The sequence below is a fragment of the Aedes aegypti genome, chromosome 1, assembly GCF_002204515.2.
Source record: "Aedes aegypti strain LVP_AGWG chromosome 1, AaegL5.0 Primary Assembly, whole genome shotgun sequence".
NCBI lineage: Eukaryota > Metazoa > Arthropoda > Insecta > Diptera > Culicidae > Aedes > Aedes aegypti.
The window spans coordinates 187,177,367-187,200,210 of record NC_035107.1 but is presented as its reverse complement, the minus strand read 5'-3'; the positions used below and the strand labels follow the sequence as shown (position 1 = coordinate 187,200,210).

Sequence of the window (22,844 nt, the reverse complement as noted above, 5' to 3'; positions counted from 1 at the left end):
TTCAATTTGTTACATGCCATAAACATTTTACTTCAATTCTTAGCATTTTAGAAAGAATCTGTCGGCTTAATAAGCAAGAAAACATGAAATAGCTGAGCGGGGGTCATTTTACCCACAATTGCCCTAATGATTAAACTTAGTATGATAAGTGATAACGATTGACTCAAAATAATCATTTTCAAAAAAATGTATCTCAATCATCTTCTAACAAAACTCCGTTAATTTTTCAGGATCAATTACAAAATGGTTATGGTTTTTAAAAATAGAAAATTTGATAGGAATTTTCTCATGAGATCTCTGTGAAAAAATGTATTTATATATTCAAAATTTCAGTAAAAACAAAAGAGCTATAATTTTATCAGAAGAACAAGATACAGTGAAATCTCCATGTGCCGATATCAAAGGGACCATTATGTCTTAGAAATATCGAGTAAAGAACATCGATTCTTTTGCTTGCCGTTTGAAGCCATCATAGAAATAATGAATTTCTTTAAAATGTTCCACTTTTCTTACAATATTGCTAACCGTGTTTGAAAATATTTTTTCAATCTTCAGTACAGTCAAGGATAACATTTTTCGAAGTTTTCTCTAACTGAGTTGACTCAAGGATTCGAATGAAACTTCAATAAATGTATTGAAATATTTCTTCAATTATTGAACATTTATACCCCAATTAATCGGGTTATGTATTCTTGAAAACAAATCTTAATAATATTAATAAGAGTCTCTAATATGACATTCTTCAACATACTGACTAAAAATTTAAAAAAAAAAACAGCATGCTTCTACACGTGTGATTTTGTTTTATTTTTAAATTGAACTTATTTGTTTTAGAGAATTATTTGTTTTCATGAATAAAACAAGTGTTTAGAAATTGAGTTGAAATACCTTCAATAAGCAATATTAAAAACCTGGAAAATTCAGGCAACGCTACCGGGAAAGTCTTTATCGAGTTATGCATTATCGACCAATTGATGTATCAAGTCCTGAGTACACCAAAATTAGATGAAGTAATGAAAAATTCTCTCTACTATACTGCAATTTTCGAAATCCAATACAATCTTTACCTATGCAACTCCTACAAGATACGTAAACATAATTTTATTCCTGCCTTAGTCAATTGAATCAGATTTATCGTTACCATTTCACGGAGAATTTGAATCATGGTAAAAAAATATCCATGACCACGACTCGTCCACGAGTCCTTTCAAGTCACTGTTATATGAATTTTATTTGCAGTGTAAGTCCAGAAAGACCGACGTTCCTCTAAGAAAAAAATTCCGTTCAATTATAGACACAATATATGATTGCGTTACAGTATACTTTCGGGTATTAATGATTAATCATAAAATAACGATTTAATGACTAGAGATGAACTTTTAAATTTTACTAAATCGATGCTTACCCGCTCAGCAGAAATTGAAGATGTTCAAACAGTCCAGTGGTTGCAATACATAGTTATGGCGTTCAAGATTATGATTAAGTTTCCTGAAAGATAAAAAATATTGCTTGGTCAAATATCGATTATACTGAAAGACTAAGGTAATGGAGAGTTATTTCAAGTCACTATGATAAATAGTCAAATCAACAGACACCACGGCATATAAATTCGTCGTTTGTTTGGCTGAAATAACGGCATCGTACAGTTAGCACGCAAAAATATGTTCATCGAGATTGACCGATATGGACGCCCCTGGTGCCTAATTCAGAATTGAGGCATTTCGCTTCGCCATTCGTAATAATTGATTATCGTCAAGTTACCAGTCGCCTTACGGAATCCGTTCGCCGTGCAAATAAGTATGTCGATACCTAGACAGAATACTGATGGAAGTCCAACAAAATAATGGTAACAGTAAATGATTTAATCAGACATCCTCACAAAAGGTTTCAATATATTTATTCAATATATTTATTTATGTCGTATTTCTTATCTGTAACTATTCTTAGTAGAACGGAATCTCGGCATGTATAAAACTTAAGAAAAAGTTTTTACTTATTTTGAGGTTTCTTAAATTACGTTGTTCAAAAACCACAATCGTTTTGCTATTGAATTCGAACAGCTCAAACAAATAATTAACAACATCGCATGTTTCCCATTTAGTGCATGAATGCTTTCAACCCTTCCGTTGCGGGTTGCAACAAAGCTTCACTTTCAATTATGATCCTATCGACATTCCATCGGTCTTTTTTGTTCACTCTTTTCTATCAGTTTAGTTCTGTATTGTCAAATTAGATCAGTCAAACGTCACGACATTTAAATGATAACAAAAGTTGTATAATACTGTTCATTGCGCTTGATCGTGACAGGCAAGTTCATCTATGAAGCCAAATAAACAGCATCATTATGATCAAATAATGGCCAGTTTTTTCTTTACAGATTTAAAACAATGCTTTAAAAATTGTACAATAGAGATCGTCAGCCAATTGGAAAGCTCTGGATATGGTGCTTGTACCAATAAAGTAAGCAGGAGCGATTACGTTTAAAAGCTTAGTGCAAAATAAAAAACGGCCTCAGACTCATAGGCTTCACCGCTTCCAATGGTATAAACTATGACCAACATACGTAGTACCGTAATCCGGGGTAACATTGATCAGTTTTTTGGATAGTTCTTAAATATTTCGTTTGAAAATGCGAATGTTGCAATTTTTTTATTTTTAAAACAAGTTGTTTCGTTCAGGGTTCACCAGGCCCTACGTTGTGTTTTGCTTTGGTCCCGAAGAGGCAGACGAGTAACGAACAAACAAGCTTTTGCTTCTACTAATTTATTGCCCACCACCGAGAGGCAGTGCTCCTGCTCGATGAGGGATACTATGGGTAACGATAACGGCTTACAACTTACAACTAACATTACATTGAAACGGTCTCGCTTATATATGCGAGAGGTAGTACGGAAAGAAATTGTAATACAATAATGTGATGCGCCGACAGCTAGCATCACGCAGCCCAATGCAAGAGCATCAAAGCAATTGGGCTGCTTGCTGCTAGCTGGGAGAGAAACAGATAAATTAAACACACTGCTGCGCTGCTACTGTAACTGAGTGCGCCTAGCATACAGTGAATGGGAAATGTCGTTGCGGCGTGACCGACCACAAGTACTGGCACCCATCGCTTGTGACTATTTTGTATTTTGTTTTTCGATAGTTTGAAGCTTCTTTTATAAAATGTTTTAAGTGATATTTTTATTCTGCTGATTTGGGGTAACATTGATCACCCATGTAAACAACGTTCGGTAATATTGTAAATATCGTTACTTACTTAAATCATGACTCCTGCATCCGAATATGAAGGCCAAACTTTTACAAGTCATTTAGTCTTTGAGTTATTTCAAAATTAAAAATACATTGAACCGCGGAATACGCCTAAAGGTAGGCAATTTCCTAAGGGAATTCTACATCCCTAATAGAAATTTGTTATTGTTGCCTAATTAAAAATATTCAAGGAAGTTTTGACAACGTAACGTTTTCAGCAATTCCATTTTTAGTAACAATCGCATTTTCCCTGCTAATATGGTTTGCAGAACTTATGTCAGACATGAATCTTCGGTAGCGTCATCCGTAATGACAAAAATCATTGTTTCGAAACGCAATTTTCACAAAAACTTTAATTTTTATTAGCTCATGACTATAAGAGAGGGAAGCACCATTCATGCTTTGAAAATGTTTTATCGATAAATGTTCATTCGAACTTACGAGATGAGTCGTTCCGATCAATGTTTCCCCGCTGATCAAAGTTACTTTCGATTACGGTACTCGTTTCCAGCATACCTCCCTCATAGAGTAGTGTGGAGCAAAAATTCGACCAATCCACTTCCAATATTTCTAGGAAAACTGAACCAGTTGAAAATATTAATACTACACAGTGTACCCTTGAAGTTTCGCTGAATAGACTTTATTCTGATAGAAGTCCATTATTATCCATTTTTGGGAAGAACAGTTTCAAAATTGATTATCCAAAACGTTTTGGTCCACGGGTGCACGGTGGCGCGCTACCATAGAAAGGTAGGACAAAACCTCAAATTAGTCCCAAATCAATTGAAAATGGTAATCGAATATGATATATGAGATATGAATGAAGGTATCTTGACGGACGAACGTTAAGCGATTGAAAGGTGGAAGTAGCACTACGATGAACACCTGAATGGCACAGAGGAGGAAGACCAAAGCAGCATGATGAATGGCTTCATCAGTACGGCGGATGAGGACGACGTGCCAACTTCCACAATAGGTGAAGTTAAGGATGCCATCAAACAGCTCAAGAACAACAAAGCCGCTGGAAAAGACGATATTAGAGCGGAACTTATTAAAATGCATCCGGACAGGTTGGCTACCCGAGCAAAGCTTGAGATCATATTGAAAACTAATTTTGAAGTTGTGATGCCGCGAATTCTGATAACTCAGTTTGTTATCATTTTAGTCGTTTTAACGGTAAATATATCAAAACTGAGAGTTCCCATGAAATCAAAAGGAAAACTATTTTTCCTATCAGTTACAGCAAATTTAAAACTGTTTATGCTATCATGGAGAGCAAATTGAGAACTTATTGAGGTATACATATATTCGGTTCATATTGAAAAAAGTCAAAATAAATGCTTTATTTTTATATTCTCATAGTTTTTATACATATAGCAGGAATAAATTTATAATTATATAAAATGAGAAATAGTAGTTTACGGAACAAGTTGCAGAATGATGATTTTTACAGCACGAGTCGTAAATTTTTCCTACGAGGCTTGCCGAGTAGGATAATTACTACGAGTACTGTAAAAATCGAGTTCTGCAACGAGTTACGTACAACATTTTTGCAATTTCGTTGAAGAACACATTATTTTACAATTTCTAACAAATTATCGTGTAATGATTCATTACGCAACTCAAAACAGTTGCGTAATAAGAAAGCGTTGCGTAACGAATCATTACAGCACTGGTTTCAGTTGCGTAATGACTTTTCTCGCACTGCATACTTCAGTGCAGGAAAGTAGGCCGTCTGCACCGATTGATAGCCAGGATCTGGGATACAGAACAGCTACCGGAGGAATGGAAAGAGGGAGTAATATATCTAATATACAAAAAGGGTGACACGTTAGAATGTGAGAACTATCGAGTGATCACCATTCTCAACGCAGCCTATGAAGTGCTTCCTCAGATCATCTTCTGCCATCACTGGTAAGCAGATTTGTGGGAAGATATAAAGCCGGTTTTGTGGACGGGCGATCGACAACAGACCAAACCTTTATGTTGCGGCAGATCCTTCAACAGTGTCGTGAATATTAATTCGCGAGTCTGCACCACATATTCATCGATTTGAAAGCGGCCTATGGTTTTCCCGCGAAACTGACTAGACTGATCAAGGCAACGATGGATAGTGTACAGTGCTGTGTGAAGATATCGGGTGTGTTATCGGACCCGTTTTAAACGCGCAAAGGACTTCGACAAGGCGATGGTCTTTCCTGCCTCCTGTTCAATATTGCGCTAGAAGGTGTTATGAAACGGGCGGGCTTCAACAATAATTTCAGCCAGTCCACTTTCATCTCCGTACTAAGTGTACCATGTACAAGACGCTGATAACACCGGTAGTTCTCTACGGGCATGAGGCGTGGACAATGCTCGAAGCGGACCTGCAAGCGCTAGGAGTTTTTGAACGACGTGTGCTTAGGATGATCTTTGGCGGAGTATGTGAGAATGGCTTTTGGAGGAGAAGAATGAACCACGAGCTTGCGCAACTCTACGGTGAACCCAGTATCCGGAAAGTCGCCAAAGCTGGAAGGGTACGATCGGCGGGACACGTTGTAAGAATGCCGTACAAAAATCCCGCAAAAATGGTGTTCACCTCGAAGCCGGCCGGTACAAGACGAAGAGGAGCGCAACGAGCTAGGTGGTTTGACCAAGTGGAGCAGGATCTTGGAAGTTTGGGGTGATCAAGAACCCGAGACAATGATTTAATAGAGAAACAAAAGAAGTAGATTGGATTACCTTGTACCTTTTAGTTGAACTGTTTTAGTAATCAATACAATTTGGAAAAAAAATCTCATAAATTTTGAACTGATTCTATAGATTATCCTCTATTGTGATGTTTTTGAACATTTTTTCATTGACAAAAATAATATAGAAAATCGTAAAGCTAAAAAAATACCAAAAACAACATAAATCTTTTCAGCAAAATATGCTATTCATAATTTTTAGTATACGTCACTTCGTTTAAAATGGAACCATCAGTTTTGAATACTTGATTGTTTAAAATGACACAAACGATCGATGTAACTATGTACCAGGTACAATGATTAATGAGTTATGTACTAAACTTTTGTCCTGTTTTTCGCTGTTATATGAAGAATTTATAAACAGGTCACATTAAGGTGATTATAGAATGAAGCCACACCTCAAATTTTAAAGAGCACAAGACTTGAGAACCAAACAGCGCTCCGCGTTGAAAATCTATCCCATTAGTCACCACCAGCAAGCAAGCAATTTGATTGGTTTTCAAGGCGAACTGTTATCAGGTTATTTCGTCTTGTGCACTTGAAAATTCAAAATTTGGCTTCGTTTTACAATCACCTTAATTCCTGTAACTAAAATAGTATTTATGGTCAAAATATACCTTTCTTCCAAATTTCACATTGCATGATATGCAATTAGACATTTTTATTTATTGTGCAAATGTAACTAGTTATAGAAAAAGGGCACCCGAAGTAATAAAAAAATATTCAAAATACACTATTTACTACATTATGTCGTTCTGTCACATAGAGCATGTATCATGTATTTTTTCAGAAAATTGATCTATGTCATGTACAAACCAGTCCAATTACGTAATCACGACTGATTCCTTGAAAAGATTCAAGAAATATATAAATGGATGGCAAGAAAAAGACCGTCTATCGATTAGAATGCATAGTGCATTTGCATCGACCACTAAAAAGGTCTGGCATGTTTACAAGACTCAAATTTGATGGAGCCAAATCCGCTGCATGTCTGAAGCTTCAATCAAAATTGCAAATTTATAGCTACACACTTGGCCTGTTCCCAGCCCTTATAATAGTCGGTTGCTTATAATCAACATTTGGAGGGTAATACAGCGCGGGATTGTTTTCATCGTTGCTGCTTTCTTCGTATGGACAGAAGCGATACGTTCATTGCGGAAAATACCGCTATGAAGTTGGGTGGTGATCGAAAAAATATATAACGGAGTGCTTCCGCCCTGGCACGATTGACTGACTTGTGATCGATTAGCTTCAAAGTACCCTAGGCTCCAACAACTCGCAAAGTCGAAATAATTCACTTTCTCGCCTGTAAGCTATCCCTATCGGTTGATAAAACATCACTTCTTGACACGAACTCGTAACCACGGCCACAGGTACGAGTGGAATCTCGGCCACCTCAAAGCTGTCCAAAGCTAAAACGCAGCGAATAAAATCCCGAGGATTAAGTCACAAGTCATTCAAACAACCACAGCGTCCAACTCGATTAATGTCAGAACAAAGTCAGTTCAAATTGGCGCTTTTATGTGGAAAAAGCTATGATAACGATCCACTTTGTGAGGGGGTTGCATCCAAAGGTTCCATAAATCACGACCTAATAAACAGTTGGAAGTCTGGAGAATAGTGGTTCAAACGTGAAAAAAATCGTATCATTTTTACTCAAAAGCATAACATAGGTATTTCAACTTTTGGGCAGAATGATAAAAGATAATGCTTTAAGGTGAAGATGCATCGAAGTCAAATTTTAAATTTTCAAGAGCACGGATCTGGAGAACCAAACATCCATTTAAGCTAAAAACTTAATCGATTGGTCACTAGCTTGTGGTGACCAATCGATTAGGTTTTCAGCTCAAACGGGTGTTTGGTTATCGAGATCCGTGCTCTTGAAAATTTGAAGTTTGGCTTCGATTCATCTTCACCTTAAAGCATTGTAAATCTAATCACGATCCAAACTGAATTAGATATTTTGTTTGTTAAAATAGCTCTATGTCTTTTGGATATGACGTAGTACATAAATGTTAACCTTTTTCACTAGAACTATGTTTAAAGTATGTAAATTTACGTTTTTTCGGATTGGACCTCTGTGCACTGCAGCACACAATCATAGTCCAATGTAGCCTCGGGTATTTTTGATTGATTGCGGCGTGAAACCTAAATTGGATAATGAATGCATAAAGGCTTACCGCATATCACATACACCGACCGATGAATCAGGAAAAAAAAAGGTTTAAAAACAAGCATACCTAGTAATTGTACAGAAATAGTGCAGCCATGCAGAAAAAAGTAGGAACAAGAGCGTGGCGTGATCATAGCATTTGTTACAGTTTACAATGCACTACGATTCGCCCCCAAACAACGGCGACATCGTCAACGATAGGTGCCACTAGAATAGAACGGATCTTCCAATAATAGCCCTACCGCTTAAACTGTAGAATAGTATATCTAGTTCGAGGGAGCTGGCGTGTTTCCGTCCGTAGGTCTTCAACGCGATGACACGCAAGGAATGAATGAAATGTATGGGACTTGTGTGTTGCTTCTCCCGAACACCAATGATCCGTAGAATGCGTTTACTCCCATAGTGATTGGAGAGTATTTTTTAAACAATGTAAACGACAGAAACAAATCGTATGTATAGATAACATGTACGATATTTTTTTATTAAACCAGTGGGCTCCAACATGAAGATATGTATTGTTTCAGAATGCAACTACACACGATTCTTAGAGTAGGACTTTGATTGAATTTTTATGATCTTTTTTTTTATGGTGGGGTGACCAAACGTCAAGTCAGTATGACATCTTAATTTGACATTCGAGTGCTTTTAGGTTGTTTTTATTCCAATCAGCGAACACCCAACCATCGAGTCATTCCATGTAGCGGAACCCCAACGAGCGAATGCTCACTGTAATACTAATTATGCTGGAAAAAAAAATAAATTTCACTTTTGTTAAAATTTTTCAAAAAGGCGGAAGGGGATAGTTATGGATATATCTTATTTTCAGTAATGGCTGTTGGAGCAGGTTCGCGATTTCCGTTGGAATTGGAACGGTGGAGAAAAACGGCCAGTTGCTGTACAGTAGTCACTATGCTCGGCGGGAAACGGCAATACCGGCAAAAGCACTATAAAAGTTCACTGAGGTGCTGCTAACGGCCACTAGGCGTCTTCTTTCTACTCGAATGGAAACGGCTTACACTTTTGACTTCACTTTATTGGGCGGATAACTCGGGAGATTATAATTCTTGGACTTCTTGCTTCTTTAAGAGCTCGAATTGGAATAATTTTATTTCTGGGATTTTAATTTTAAGAAGCTTAACTAGATACTACAACTGATGAATTAAATTCTATGCTACTCATTTCATTACACTACTACCATCGCCTAGCACTCAATTGCAGTACTAGAGCAGGTGGGTTCGGCGCGAATCTATAGAAAACATTTGGGAACTAATTGAGAACAAACATCGCCGCCACCTGAAATTTCTAATTTCAATTCTGACGTTTCTACTGTCACAAATGTTTCATTGTCTGCAAATTAGATGGACTGCGAGCATGCGGATATTTTATACTTAATAATCGCTCAAAATTTTAACAATTTCTTCAATTTTAGGTTCAAATTCTTCGAATGGCAGCAAACAAACTTTGGTGACAAGTCGCTGGATAGTTCCTTAGCTGGTTTTGAGTGTCGCAACCTTAGTCAATCGGTCACGTTCTGGATGGGCCTCGATGATCCTAGCTTGCGGCCATCTTAGAGGTGATAGAAATTCGTCTACCGATGTTATCATTCTCCAAATTCGGAAGGCAGCGTTTGGAGTAGTTCGTTTGCCCTCCACCTGCAACTCTTGCAAGTATTCTGTCCGCCACAGATGCCAAAATTGTGGGATCCACTTCTGGTAATGGTCGAGTCGTCTGAGTGGAACTACTGTGACGTCAGCTTCTAGTAGCGTAGAAAGTGAAGTGCTGACGAGAAGGTGCGCTGGTGTGAGGATCGCCAGATCGTCCTTGGTGTCGGTCATCGGAAGCCTTTTCGTCGTCTCTACAGCCGCTTCCCATAGCCCTCCGATGAAAGGGGCTTTCGGTGATCTCATATGATACTGGATTCCATCGGTCGCGCAGATTGTGGAAATATCTCCCGAAGATCTCTCGCTGGATACTCGTTTGCGTGGTGGCTTTATGTACAGAAGATCAACGTAGTCGACGCCAATGACGGTGAATGGTCTGCTTGATGTTGTTCTTCGCGGTGGTAGTTGACCCCTTTGTTGTGTTGATCGTGTAGGAGAAGCGTGAATGAAGCCATTCATCGATCGTCGCCTATGAATCGACCAGTATTCTTGCCACTTCATTGCCAATGTGACACGGCCGCCACCGTGCAATAGTGCGAGGTGGTAATCGGTGGCAACAGAACGTGTGGAAGGATGGGAACTGGGGATTAGGATTGGGTGCTTGGTGAGGAAAGGCTGCTCTGACAGGTTTAGTCTACCGCCAACTCGAATAATTCCCTCTGAATCAAGAAATGGACTCAACAAGCGCAGATTAGACCGTTTTGAGACTGGCTTCCCTCTACTCAAATCCATAATTTCCTCAGCAAATGAAACGTTTTGGGATAGCTTCACAAGTTTCAGACGAGATTGTGCCAATTCCTCTACGGTGAGTGGTGTGCCTCCTTCTGGTTTATCAGATGACCTTTGTCGCCGGCATGCGTTGATGAATCGTAGGCAATAGGCAGTTGCTCGAAGCAGTCGTGTGTAGGATGATGTTCGCTGGAAAATTTCATTCACAGTCGGCCTGGTTTGGACGGCCGCCACCGTGACTCGTCTCTCGAGGATTTCGTTGGACAGGTTGTTAGCTTTGGAGAAAATTGGCCTGTTCTCTACTGGCAGACGTGGCCGGGAAGGACCGTTATGCCACGGGTCACTGCTCATAGAATCATCGATACTTATTCCTCTCGTTGTCAGATCACCTCCATCATGAATCTTTGTATCGTGGTGCTTTTGCGACTCTTGGATAGAATGCTCTGATCCGAGGGAATCTGATATGTACACGTGACATGCGGTGGCTTGTGGAGCGGTTGAAGTTTGGGGTTTGCCGACAACAATCCAACCAAAGACACTGTCTACTAGCGTTGGATGTTGTTGATCTTGCTCGATTTTCGTGCCAGAGTTAATGAAGGTGTAGAAATGTTCCACACCAAGAAGCAAATCAATAGCTCCAGTTTCATTGAATCCCGGATCAGCAAGGGTTAAATCACTTGGAATTCGCCAATTGTTTGCAGGAAATGTTACCGCAGGCAGGTCTATCGTGACCTTTGGAAGGACTAAGAAGTCTAAATCAATTTCAAAATTATTTTTTCTGGATCTGATGAGGGAATGTACGCTATGCTTCACATTGGAAGCCGATTCACCAACACCATGGACGGGGATGTTTACAACTCGTCGCTTTAATTTCAATAGACGGCACAATCGCTCGGTCATTAGATTGGACTGTGAGCCGCTGTCTAACAATGCTCGCGCGGGATGAACTTGACCATTTGAATCGGTGATCAATAGAACGACGGTAGAAAGCAAAACGTTCGAATTGGATGCAGGTGCGAGATTGTTTGCTTGCGTGGGGCTGGTCGTGCATGTGTAGGTAGTAGATGGGGCATTGTAGAAGCGATTTGATGATTGCTCGGGTGGATGAATGGTTTGATTGGTGAAACGCGATGGTGATGATTGGGGAGAGGATTCATTAACAGCGTGCAGCAAGGTGTGATGTCTTCTTTGGCAGTGTCGGCAGGAATATTTGGATTGGCAATTTCGAGCAAAGTGATCGTGGCGGAAACAATTTTGGCATAGTCGATTGTTATCGACTATTCTCATACGATCAGGAACGCTCATTCTCTCAAAGCGGGGACATTTAATAAGAAAATGCGGCTGATTGCAGGCGTAGCATTTGGGCTGATGGTCTTCTGCGACGGTGTAGGTGGCAACTTTGTGGAACAATGGCTTTCGATTGGAGAGGGTTTGATAAACAGGCGTTTGCGAATTGTGCGATTGGTGATTGACGGACATCGATTCAAGGACACGGATCCTACGTTGTAGAAAATCTACGAGGCAGTTGAAATTCGGATCAGTGACGGTAGTGGCGTGATCTTCCCATGCCTTAAGGGTTCCATCGTCAAGGCGAATGCAAAGCAGATGCTCAAGTATCGTACTCCACTGATCAACGGGCTCATTCAGTTGACGGAGAATTTTCGTGTGGCGCTGGTATTCATCAACCAGACTATGCAAAGCTTCGGCGGATTCTCTTTTCATGCGAGGGCAATCTAGAAGGGCTTGCAAATGACGTTTCTTAAGCAAGTAGTCGTTTGCGTAGCGTGTCGTCAGCGTTTGCCAGGCGACGGAATAATTGGCAGCACTAATGGCAATCGATTCAATTAGCTGAGCCGCTTCTCCTTTCAAGGCGGCGCGAAGGTAATGAAATTTTTGCACGTCGGGGACATCCGCGTTGGAGTGGATGAGGGCAACAAAGGTGTCATGAAAGGTCAACCATTGATTATAGTCGCCATCGAATTCTGGCAACGAAATGGTGGGAAGCTTGATGCCAGAGAGCAGATTGGCGGGAGGATTAGGGATTGCGCTTTGAGTTGGGGTTACATTGGCGGGTAAGAGGGATTTTAGAGCAGCCTTTACATTAAAATAAACGGACTCAAATTTGGATCGGATTTGGAGGTTCTGTTCCCTACCTTCTTCGGTGGTCTCCACTTCTTCAAGTTCGGTCTGAACTTCTTCCAGGACCATCCACACGTGGTCGATATTCTCGATGCGTAGCGGCACTTGGGCTTGGTCACGTTCGGGTTGGTATCGGGATACAAACTGCTCAGCTCTCCCTAGCGAAGCCATGAGGGTTGTACGGCGGTTGGTAAGCTGGAGTTTGCGCTGTTCCTCCATGGTGGGGCGATCGGAACACGGCGTGGTAAAATGGTTCTAGATGGGAAGGCACACAAAGAAAGACCCGGTAGAGCCGGACAAATGGCGTAGGGGTTTTTGGAATACTACTAACCTTTTTAAGGCTAGGATTAAGCCTTGTATTTTTATAAAATGCCGCCGGATACTGTCGGGCTTCAAACGATGCTGGGGTGGCCAGATGAGCGGGAATGGCGACGGAAACTTTCGGGAATGTTCTAATGGCACTCGTTAGCACTTTCCAGGGCGGAAACGGGCAACGGGACTGCTAAGCACTAGCGGAACTTCTCGATGAATGGAAGGTGGCGTGGAAAGAAAATTGGAAAAAATCTCAAGGCACCCGCGGACAATTTCTGCGCACAATGGAATCACACGTACCGTGTGCCTGGTTCAAACAGGCCTTGAATTAATATTCTGGAACACTCTGGAATCTTCTTCGGAAGGATGGCGGGTAATCGATCAATTAGGATGGCGGAATTTCAATAGCGACGGCTTTTCACTATGGCGGTTGGCGTCACTCGGATCACGGACACAATAGCGAAAATGAAACCGGAATCCTGGTCACGGCACCAATATGTTGGAGCAGGTTCGCGATTTCCGTTGGAATTGGAACGGTGGAGAAAAACGGCCAGTTGCTGTACAGTAGTCACTATGCTCGGCGGGAAACGGCAATACCGGCAAAAGCACTATAAAAGTTCACTGAGGTGCTGCTAACGGCCACTAGGCGTCTTCTTTCTACTCGAATGGAAACGGCTTACACTTTTGACTTCACTTTATTGGGCGGATAACTCGGGAGATTATAATTCTTGGACTTCTTGCTTCTTTAAGAGCTCGAATTGGAATAATTTTATTTCTGGGATTTTAATTTTAAGAAGCTTAACTAGATACTACAACTGATGAATTAAATTCTATGCTACTCATTTCATTACACTACTACCATCGCCTAGCACTCAATTGCAGTACTAGAGCAGGTGGGTTCGGCGCGAATCTATAGAAAACATTTGGGAACTAATTGAGAACAAACAATGGCTTTCACTATGTTTCGAGTATATGCTAGTTTTGAAATTCGTTTCTCAAAATATTGTATGAGGTTACAGATATTTTTGGATTATAAGGGATCGGCCATAAACCACGTGGTATTTTTTTCTGATTTTGTTATTGTGTTATTTTAGATTATCACTTGATGAATAAATGTGCTGAAGACACCAAGTTTATTCGACGCATAGTTTTTTTACTAGAACACTATAGGTCTTAGTGCATTTTTTTGACAAAATTCAGCCTATCTGTAACTTTTAAGTCAATAGTTTTCACACAACTTTTTCGGTAGTTATCAAAAATTTAGATAATTTGTAGTTCGTCGCAGAAACAAATGAAAAGAATCGGTTGATAAACGACGCTGATATAAGCTATATGAAGTTGACCATTTTGTATGAAAAAAACGGCTTTGGTGCATTTCATGTGTTCGATATTCTAGTTAGTGTAATTAAAACTGTTGATATTTTATTAGAAAAAATAAACTTTATGTACATTGGCTGTTCTTTCTAATTTGGAAACATAATTACCATTAGTGCACCAGATTACGCTCATTTAAGGGAAGTTATGTGTTCAAATGTTTATTAAAAAATAACTATTGTGTCAATCAATACTATTTTTATGTCACAACGTAGCTCCAAGTATAGGTAATCAGCGGCAAAATAAAAATAATTTGAAAAACATTTATAAAAAATTACTTTACCTACTGCAATAGAGAAGGATGTATACTAAAATCGACATTTCTTTGAAGTATTGTTTAATGTTTCGCATGAGCGGTTATTGGAACACACAAAAATACCTAGTGATCCAAAAACCGCTCACCAGGTCTTGTGTTTTCAATATAAAAAATATTTTATCTATTGAAAATAATATCAGATGACTTCATTTGAATGTTGCTAATTTTGCTAAAAAAATATTCGTGCAAAAATTGTTGGTCCATAAACTAGGAGTTTTTTTTTTCAGTGGGGGATTCCAAGCACATAGTTGTTTCATTTCGGAGTAATGGGACATTAGGGGTAATGGTCTATTCAGGGTAATGAAACTCGAATCATAAAAAAAAACATTTTGAGCACATTTAAAAAAAATAAATAAAAGGGTATCTGAAATTGATAAAAATTATTATATGAAAAAAAAAACTTCATGTTCATAGCGTTGCTGATTTATTCTCCAAGTTATGGTGTAAGCGTTATAGAGAAAAAAAAGTTCTCTCAAAATACTAATGGCCTCAATGTTGCAATGAAATCACATTTTTGTATATCTTTCTTCTATAATAACTATGGTTGCTTTGAGATAAACAATGGATACTTATGGAGCAACACGCACTCGAATTGTTGTAGATCGGTAAATATGCGTACATGATTTAGAAAGTGTGAGATTTACAAAAAAAAGCCAGGTTTACAATTATGAATGTGTTTATAATTTTGATATCCATTCCGATTTGAATGATTTGTTCAGAAAAGCTGACATTGTATAGCCCGCATTTTATTGTTTGATAGATTGGCTAAAACCGAAATGGCGGCCAAAGAAATTTTATCTCGGAAATGTCAGTCCCCCCAGTAAAACCAGAATATCTTCAAAACCAGATGACCAATGATCAATACCGACACATAATCCTAAAATAGAAAGTTTTTTGAGAAATTGTGAAAAAATGGTGCTAAAATATCAAGAAACAAAAAAGTTATCGCGATTTGAATATTGATTTATGGTGCAAAAATGAAGCTGCCGGTAGAGGGGTTAATATTATATTTTGAACTCGATTTTTACTTTACTTTTTCACTAGACTTAATTTAAAGATATTTCAGCTCATTTCACCACAAATGAATAAACCATTAGGATGACGTTGTATACTTAAAAAGCTCTAGCTTCAGTAGGATAGTAAATCATACCACCATATACATATTTTTGTCTGGCAAAAGTAATTTTTAACTTTGTACATCAGCAGCTGTTTATGGAAAAAATGTTCTTCAAGCAAAACCATTTTGTTGGATCATATATTTCCATCACACCGTAGAATAGTAGTTGAACGATTTACAGAAAACCGATTTCGATTCCATTAATAAATGAAAAAAAATATACAGATATCGAGATGTGGATAGTCGACTGTATCATTAACAAGGTGTTTATAATGCCACTGCAATTCGGTCAGTCACAAAATTCGACAATCTTCGATTTGCAATAAATTTTACATATGTTTTCAGTATGGTGGAATAAGTGATTTCCACAGATAAATTGATCATTTTGACTGAAGAATAACTTCTGAAAATAATCAATGGGTTTTTGCATGTAATTTAGTTGAAAAATGCTTGCTCCAAAACTGTTTTAGAGAAAAACGTTTTACGGAGGAGTTGTAATGAATCGTTTGGGCGAAAATAAAATAATATACACTGGAAAAATATTTTATTTTTTATCATGAAAAATTCAAAAACAAAAATTAAATTTTAAGTTACCATTAAGATACAAAATATTCATACAATTTTCACAAATTATTCTTTCGTCTGGCAAATAAGATTAAACTGATGACAAGAAGTAGTTCTTGTCACAAAGCATTTTGAAAAACCTATTTTATGTAGAAATCATGTGAAATCTGTTTGATAATGGGATTATTTAACACTCTCAGTAGAAACGCCAAAAATTCACGTTTTTCATTTTAAAGTTAGATTAGGTATCACATTTTTGAAAATTTCAATAGATTTTCGCTGAAGATACTTCTAGTGAGATGTATTTCTTCGTATGAATTATGAGATTTCATGCAAATTAGAGTTTTTTTTATTATATTTCAGTCGAAACACAAATGCACGGTGAATGGAACCTTTTCAATATTTATGGTTTCTCTTACCGTGTTTAGTGTAAAAGGCTTGAGATTATTGGGTAATATTGGATTTATTGTAATGTCGTGATTTAACTACTCCATATTTAGTACTGAGCGAGTATGAAATTGTTTGGACAGTCAAACCACCTATAACGATTTCAATGGAAAAATAATGATTTAGCCATTTTTTCAACTCTATGTGGCTTTTATTGTAAAATAAGAATACCCTTAAAAATGAGTGCGCTCACTACTAGCAACATAGTCGCTCCACCAACAACATTTCTTCAAGATACGAAATTAAATCATGACGAAAACTCTAAGCACGGTAGATGGTGCACCAGCGTGTACGGTAAATGGTGACATAGAATGGTACGAGGCAACCTTAACATGACAATTGTAAACATAATTGTTGAGTATTTTTTTGTTTTGCGTTACTAATTTTAGATTTTTCCTGAATTATGGTATAATTGCATTCTTCGCAGTTCGATTTGGAATAATTAATATATCTTTTTGAAGTGCAGTTTTTTTATTTTTCATCGTGCCATTGATGAATGGTAGCTTGACGGTACACAAAACACCCATTTAAAATATTTTCAAATTTTTACCATAGAGCCTTGACAAGATACAAATGATTGGAAAGTTTCATGATCGAGACTTTTTCAGCAAAAAAATATTTTCTGAAAACAACTTTTGATCGATTTTCATTTTTTTGTTATGATGAAGAGTCTTGAAATTATTCTGAACCATAAAGATCATTAGGGCCACTTTCTAAAAATAGTCATTTTCGAGTTATTTTAAATTTAATTTATTAATTGTAAAACTAAATAGGTCATTTTTATTTGTTATTCGCGCTTCTCAGTCAAGAACAATATGTCAGTAAAGGGAAATATAACCTTTACGCTCGAAAACCTATTATTCTTAAAGGGAATTACGAATAACTAATGAAAATGATCTTTTTTTTATTAAACGTTTGAAATTACTGGAAAAAGGCTACTTCCAGAGAATTGATCATGATTATCATTATGATACAGATAAAATTCTAGATTTTTTCTTGTGTTGATCACAACGTATTTATTTGAGGTGAACAGAAATCGAAGCCAAACCTCAAATTTTCAGCACTTCAGTTCTCCAGATTTGGAGAACCAGACATTAACAAAAAAAAATTCAGTTAGTTTTTTCTCATAGCCCATAGAATTTTTTTTTCTAAAATTATCAGTTTCGGACCAAGATTTTTCAATTTTTTTCTCGGGATTTTGTGAAAGCTCCTACCAAATTTGAACAAAATTCTCCAGAAGGTGTGAAATGGACCAACTCTGTTCCAATTCGGACCATCCTATATTTTATCGTTTTTTGCTACGGTAGTAATAAAATATAATTCCACGTCAAAAGAAAATATCAGAAACTGATTCAAAACTCTACCTGACTCGATTTTGAGCTGACCATTGTGTATAAGAGATATCGAGATAAAAAAACATTTTTTTTTAAATTTTGGAACTTTTTGTTATTTTGGCAAAATACGTTCGAAAAAATCATTTTAAAGTTGAATATTGTAAAATGTTCAACACACTTGTGTTTTGTGTTTTATGTGAAAGGACCATTTCCTTAAATGTTGCCTCAAGCCAAAAAAAAATAACTTTAATATTTTTAAAACCTGTGAAAATTTTACAATACAATGTTGAGTTGTAAACTTTTATGCCTTTTTTTAACTTGCAATGTTTGCATTTAAAAAGTAATCAATGGTTTTGGTCAGTGCAGGTGAAAATGTTTTTAAAATATATGGAGAGCCCTATTATACTGCCCCTATTCGTATAACTGCCCCATGTATAGATGAAATCCCATAAAACATGAGACAATTATGCGAATATGGGCAGTATATGTATATATTGGGGCCCAGATAGCCGTAGCGGTAAACGCGCAGCTATTCAGCAAGACCAAGCTGAGGGTCGTGGGTTCGAATCCCAGGGCATAGAGTATCTTCGAACCTTCCACACGATATACACATGCAAAAATGGTCATTGGTATAGTAAGCTCTCAGTTAATAACTATGGAAGTGCTCATAAGAACACTAAGCTGAGAAGCAGGCTCTGTCCCAGTGGGGACGTAACGCCAGAAAGAAGAAGAAGAAGATGTACAGCAAATACGTTAAATAAAATCTTTCAATCCTATTATTTATGAAAAATATCGGAACTGAGCAGAAACCTTTTTTTGCTTTGAAAATCTCGTTGGTCAATATAAGCCACCAGTACCAGTTTCGGTCATATTAAATTAAATGTAAACAAATAACCATCCTATTCTTACAAGAATGCACCGCTCTGGTGTAAAGTGTCTTTAATTAAAAAAACAATCCTTCGGTCCTATATTGACCAATCTTATTGATTTCTTATGAGAGTGACCAAATTAGGAACACTCTGGGCACATTAGGTGTAGGGGATTAAAATTAGGTGTAGGGGATTAAAAATTATACTTTTCGAATTAATGCGAGTAAATTAATATAGCTCTATCATATGAATGTGGTCTACTAAACCCGACAAGTTTCATGCTGATCTGCTGTGTTAAGTAATCCACTTCAACGGTGCTTCTGCCCTACAGAGCAACAAAGCTGGTGTTTGAAGGAACATTAAAATCACCATAAAATGTCAAGAAATAGAACACGATTTGACGAATGATATGGTTTGTTGAGTATATCCAAGTAGAAAAGGGCACAGTATATACCATTGACGTTAGTATATACAAACCTCAAGTCTTCCAACAGCACCAACATCGTCATTGTTAGAACACCTGTAGTGAAAAATCGAGAGTCACCATAAGAACCTGAGCATTTTATTACGCTTCTACCAACATTACTAATCACATTTTCAGTGGCAGACTCCTAGATTTTACCACAGAAAGTGAAAGGCATTATTATTTGCTATATCTAGCTATATTGAAGCTATTAGTAGTGACTTGTGTTGAAGCTAATAAATTCAGCACGCTAGTGAACCAAACTTTCCGTGCAGCAATGAACACGGCATAATCTGTTGATGGAAGGCAAGTGCTGACAAACACATTTTGAATAGATTTTTGGTGGATACTTTATGTGAGCTCATCGAGAAAATTATCATGTTAAGTACAGTGACAGATAGGAAAAAATATATTTCATTTTTTCATATTTTTGATTTTACAGAAGTTTTGTGGTACATTTCGTTTCAATTGTTGATATATTTTCGGTTTTTATTGGCCACAAGTTATGCTGGACTATATAAAAGATTCCTTCACTCAGCATTTGAACATAAACCCTTTGAGTAATTTGTCCAGCGGAAGGAAACATTCGGAAGCAGTTTGCCTAGCACATTTTAGACGCTTTATTGCAGTGGCTTGTTGTGTTTTGTGGGCACTACAGTTTTGCTATTGTCTACCTTACCGGTGTTTGCATGAGAAAATCGACGGAAAAGACACACTTTGTTTGCCACATTTGGGCTTGTTTCGACATAGTGTACATAAATATATTGATTGAAATATTCTCAACATCATTAGAGCTAATGACTCCTGATATATTTTTCAATCTTCTTGTAATTGTACTTTCCACTTGATACGTATTCTTTGCGGTTGCAGAGTCAGGGGTACCGCATTTTGACGTTTTATTTATTATTTAAATTTGTACTCGGCCAACAGATCTTAGTCTGTACATTCTTCGAGACTTGTAAGGTACCCCGGGGCAAGTGAGAATCCGGGGTAAGTGGGACATTCCGTCATAGCTCGTTTAGGAAAAGTTTTTCAAGGTTGTATTCTTCTAGAAAGTTGATGATACAATGATAAGGATAGTATTTAGTACAAAATATATTGTTATTTGTAATAACATGTGCTCCATGTAACAGTTGTCAGCTTAGCACCATTTTCAACTTGCATGATAAATTGTGACACGTTTCACGTTCTGCATTGGCTCGCAAAAAATAATTGTGTTATACATCGAATTACCATCGGTAATCTAAAAATTTAAGTATTGTTTTGTTACAAACTGCTTACGATAAACAGGTATTTTGTTTTCATTTCATATGAAAATTTCTATAGTCTAACTTACCCCAAAATAAGTGGGACCTATCGAATCAAGCACCAGAATCAAAACTTTTCCTACACGTTCCAAACATTTTCCTAGAGAGTAGCACTAAAACATTCAAACGAATGATTTTTATTAAAAAAAAAACAATCTTGTATTACGTAATTGTTGAATAGGAAGAAATTTTTTTTTCTATTTCTATTTTTAAAATAGAATTTATTATTTTTGAAATTTGAATTTAAAATTGAACAAAGACAGAGATAAAGTTTAAAATACATCATGAGAACGATTACTATACTATTTTTATGGAACTTTATTTGATATTTCTACCAAATTCAGTAGTTGCCATTAAGTGGTTTTAAGCCATGCATAACAGTAATAATAAATAATAATAAAATATTAAAAAAAAATTTTAATTTTTTTAATTATATTGAACAATCTGTATGAACTATCGTTTTTTAATGTCCCACTTGCGCCGGGGTACCTTACGTGAGTTTCATAAAATTGTCGTCAAGTTCAATTGCTCTTATTTGGGATGTGCTGCATCTGAAATATTCTTGTGAAAGTTTTTGAAACCAAAATAGATTCCCTATCATTTGCACTGGGTGAAAGTTCCTATAAGACCGAGAGGAGTTTTCAAAACTATCATACAGCATAAATAAAAAAAATTAGCCCATTTTCCACCAGAATTTTAGAGCTCATTGAGCACTGCCTTGGCCTTTATAGATTTTGCACAATTTTTCACAGTAGCTATTGAAGGTCCACAGCAATGAATCTGGGGTGTAGAATCATAGATTTTTTTAGTTCAGTTTGTTTATACAAATTTGGCCCATTTTAATGTGAATGTATTCACGATAGAATGTTTATACAGCCATTCCATGAAAAACCGATCTAGTGGGTCACCGAACTCCGTGAAAATTTGCTATATTGTTCCTTATCCGAAATAAGGATACACGTGTTTTTGGATTTTTTGATTAGGGTGACCATTTCCGAAATAGGGTGACCAGAAAAACCTTAAGCTTTAATTCCATAACAAAAGATTGGAAATCGGTTGAGCTATTCGAAAGTTATGATTTTTTTAAATAAAATATCTAATGCGCTGAGACCTACAGTGTGCGCCGATGAAAAATGACTGATTTTTTATTTTAAAAAAATTATATCTCAAAAACTTAAAAACATACATCGCTAAAAATTTGACAGTAAACGTAAAATTTTCTGAACTATTAATAAGAAATGAAAACAGCAATAGCCACTTTGTGCCGAGGCCTTCAAAACACGAAAAAACGGAAATTCTTGATTTGTTTTTTTTTTCATGTAAAAAACAGTTTTTGTGAAATTTTATATTATTCCTGAAAAGTCAAAATCTTTAGCATTCATTTCATCCAAAAAGATTAAAAATCGGTCAAACGGTTCAAAAGTTATATTTTTTTAGAAATAAAAATTTTGCAAAATCGCGATTTTTCTGGTCATTTTAATTCGGAAATGATCACCCTAAACAAAAAATCCAAAAACACTTGTATTCTTATTTCGGATAAGGAACAAAATAGCAAATTTTCACGGAAGACCCACTAGATCGATTTTTCATGGAATGGCTGTAATAAGAAGTTCAAAGCATTGCAAAAACGTTTCTATATAGAATTTTCGACAATAGGGTCCTAAAAGCCTGTCCCAATTTTAGTGCCAAACGCTTAAGTTTTAGGCCAAAAACACATGTTTACTCAATTTTTTAATGTTTTTGTTTTGTTTAAGTCCAAAAAATATATTTTTTAGATTTTGTCACACTCCTTGGCTTAAACTCAAATTTTGAGTGTATTTTGCTTTCCGTGTCCCTTCCGAAATGTCAGATAGGAACAGTGTAAAAACTAAAAGCCCTGTGGTGTTTTTGTCGATTAAGCGAACGTCAAACATGATCAAAAGTGTCAAGGTTCATTTATGGACCCAATTTTTAAATTAAAGTTTAAATATGATGTAGCCGTTATTTGAGCGGGAAAAATTGCTAAAATAGTTGCAGTAACATGCTCTTTTGTGTCATTAAATAAAAACAAGATTTCATTAA

The 22,844-nt window shown here is 36.9% G+C and overlaps 1 protein-coding gene across 3 annotated transcripts in view; it reads right to left on the bottom strand.

Annotated features, from left to right (window-relative positions):
- LOC5569462 (tubulin polyglutamylase TTLL5) overlaps positions 1-22,844 on the bottom strand; it is a 133,439-nt gene that overhangs the window by 45,858 nt on the left and 64,737 nt on the right. For all 3 annotated transcript variants that reach the window (XM_021855213.1, XM_021855223.1, XM_021855229.1), the window contains one exon: positions 1,406-1,488. The gene's annotated coding sequence lies outside the window, so the exon portion shown is untranslated. The remainder of the gene's footprint in view (positions 1-1,405; positions 1,489-22,844) is intronic.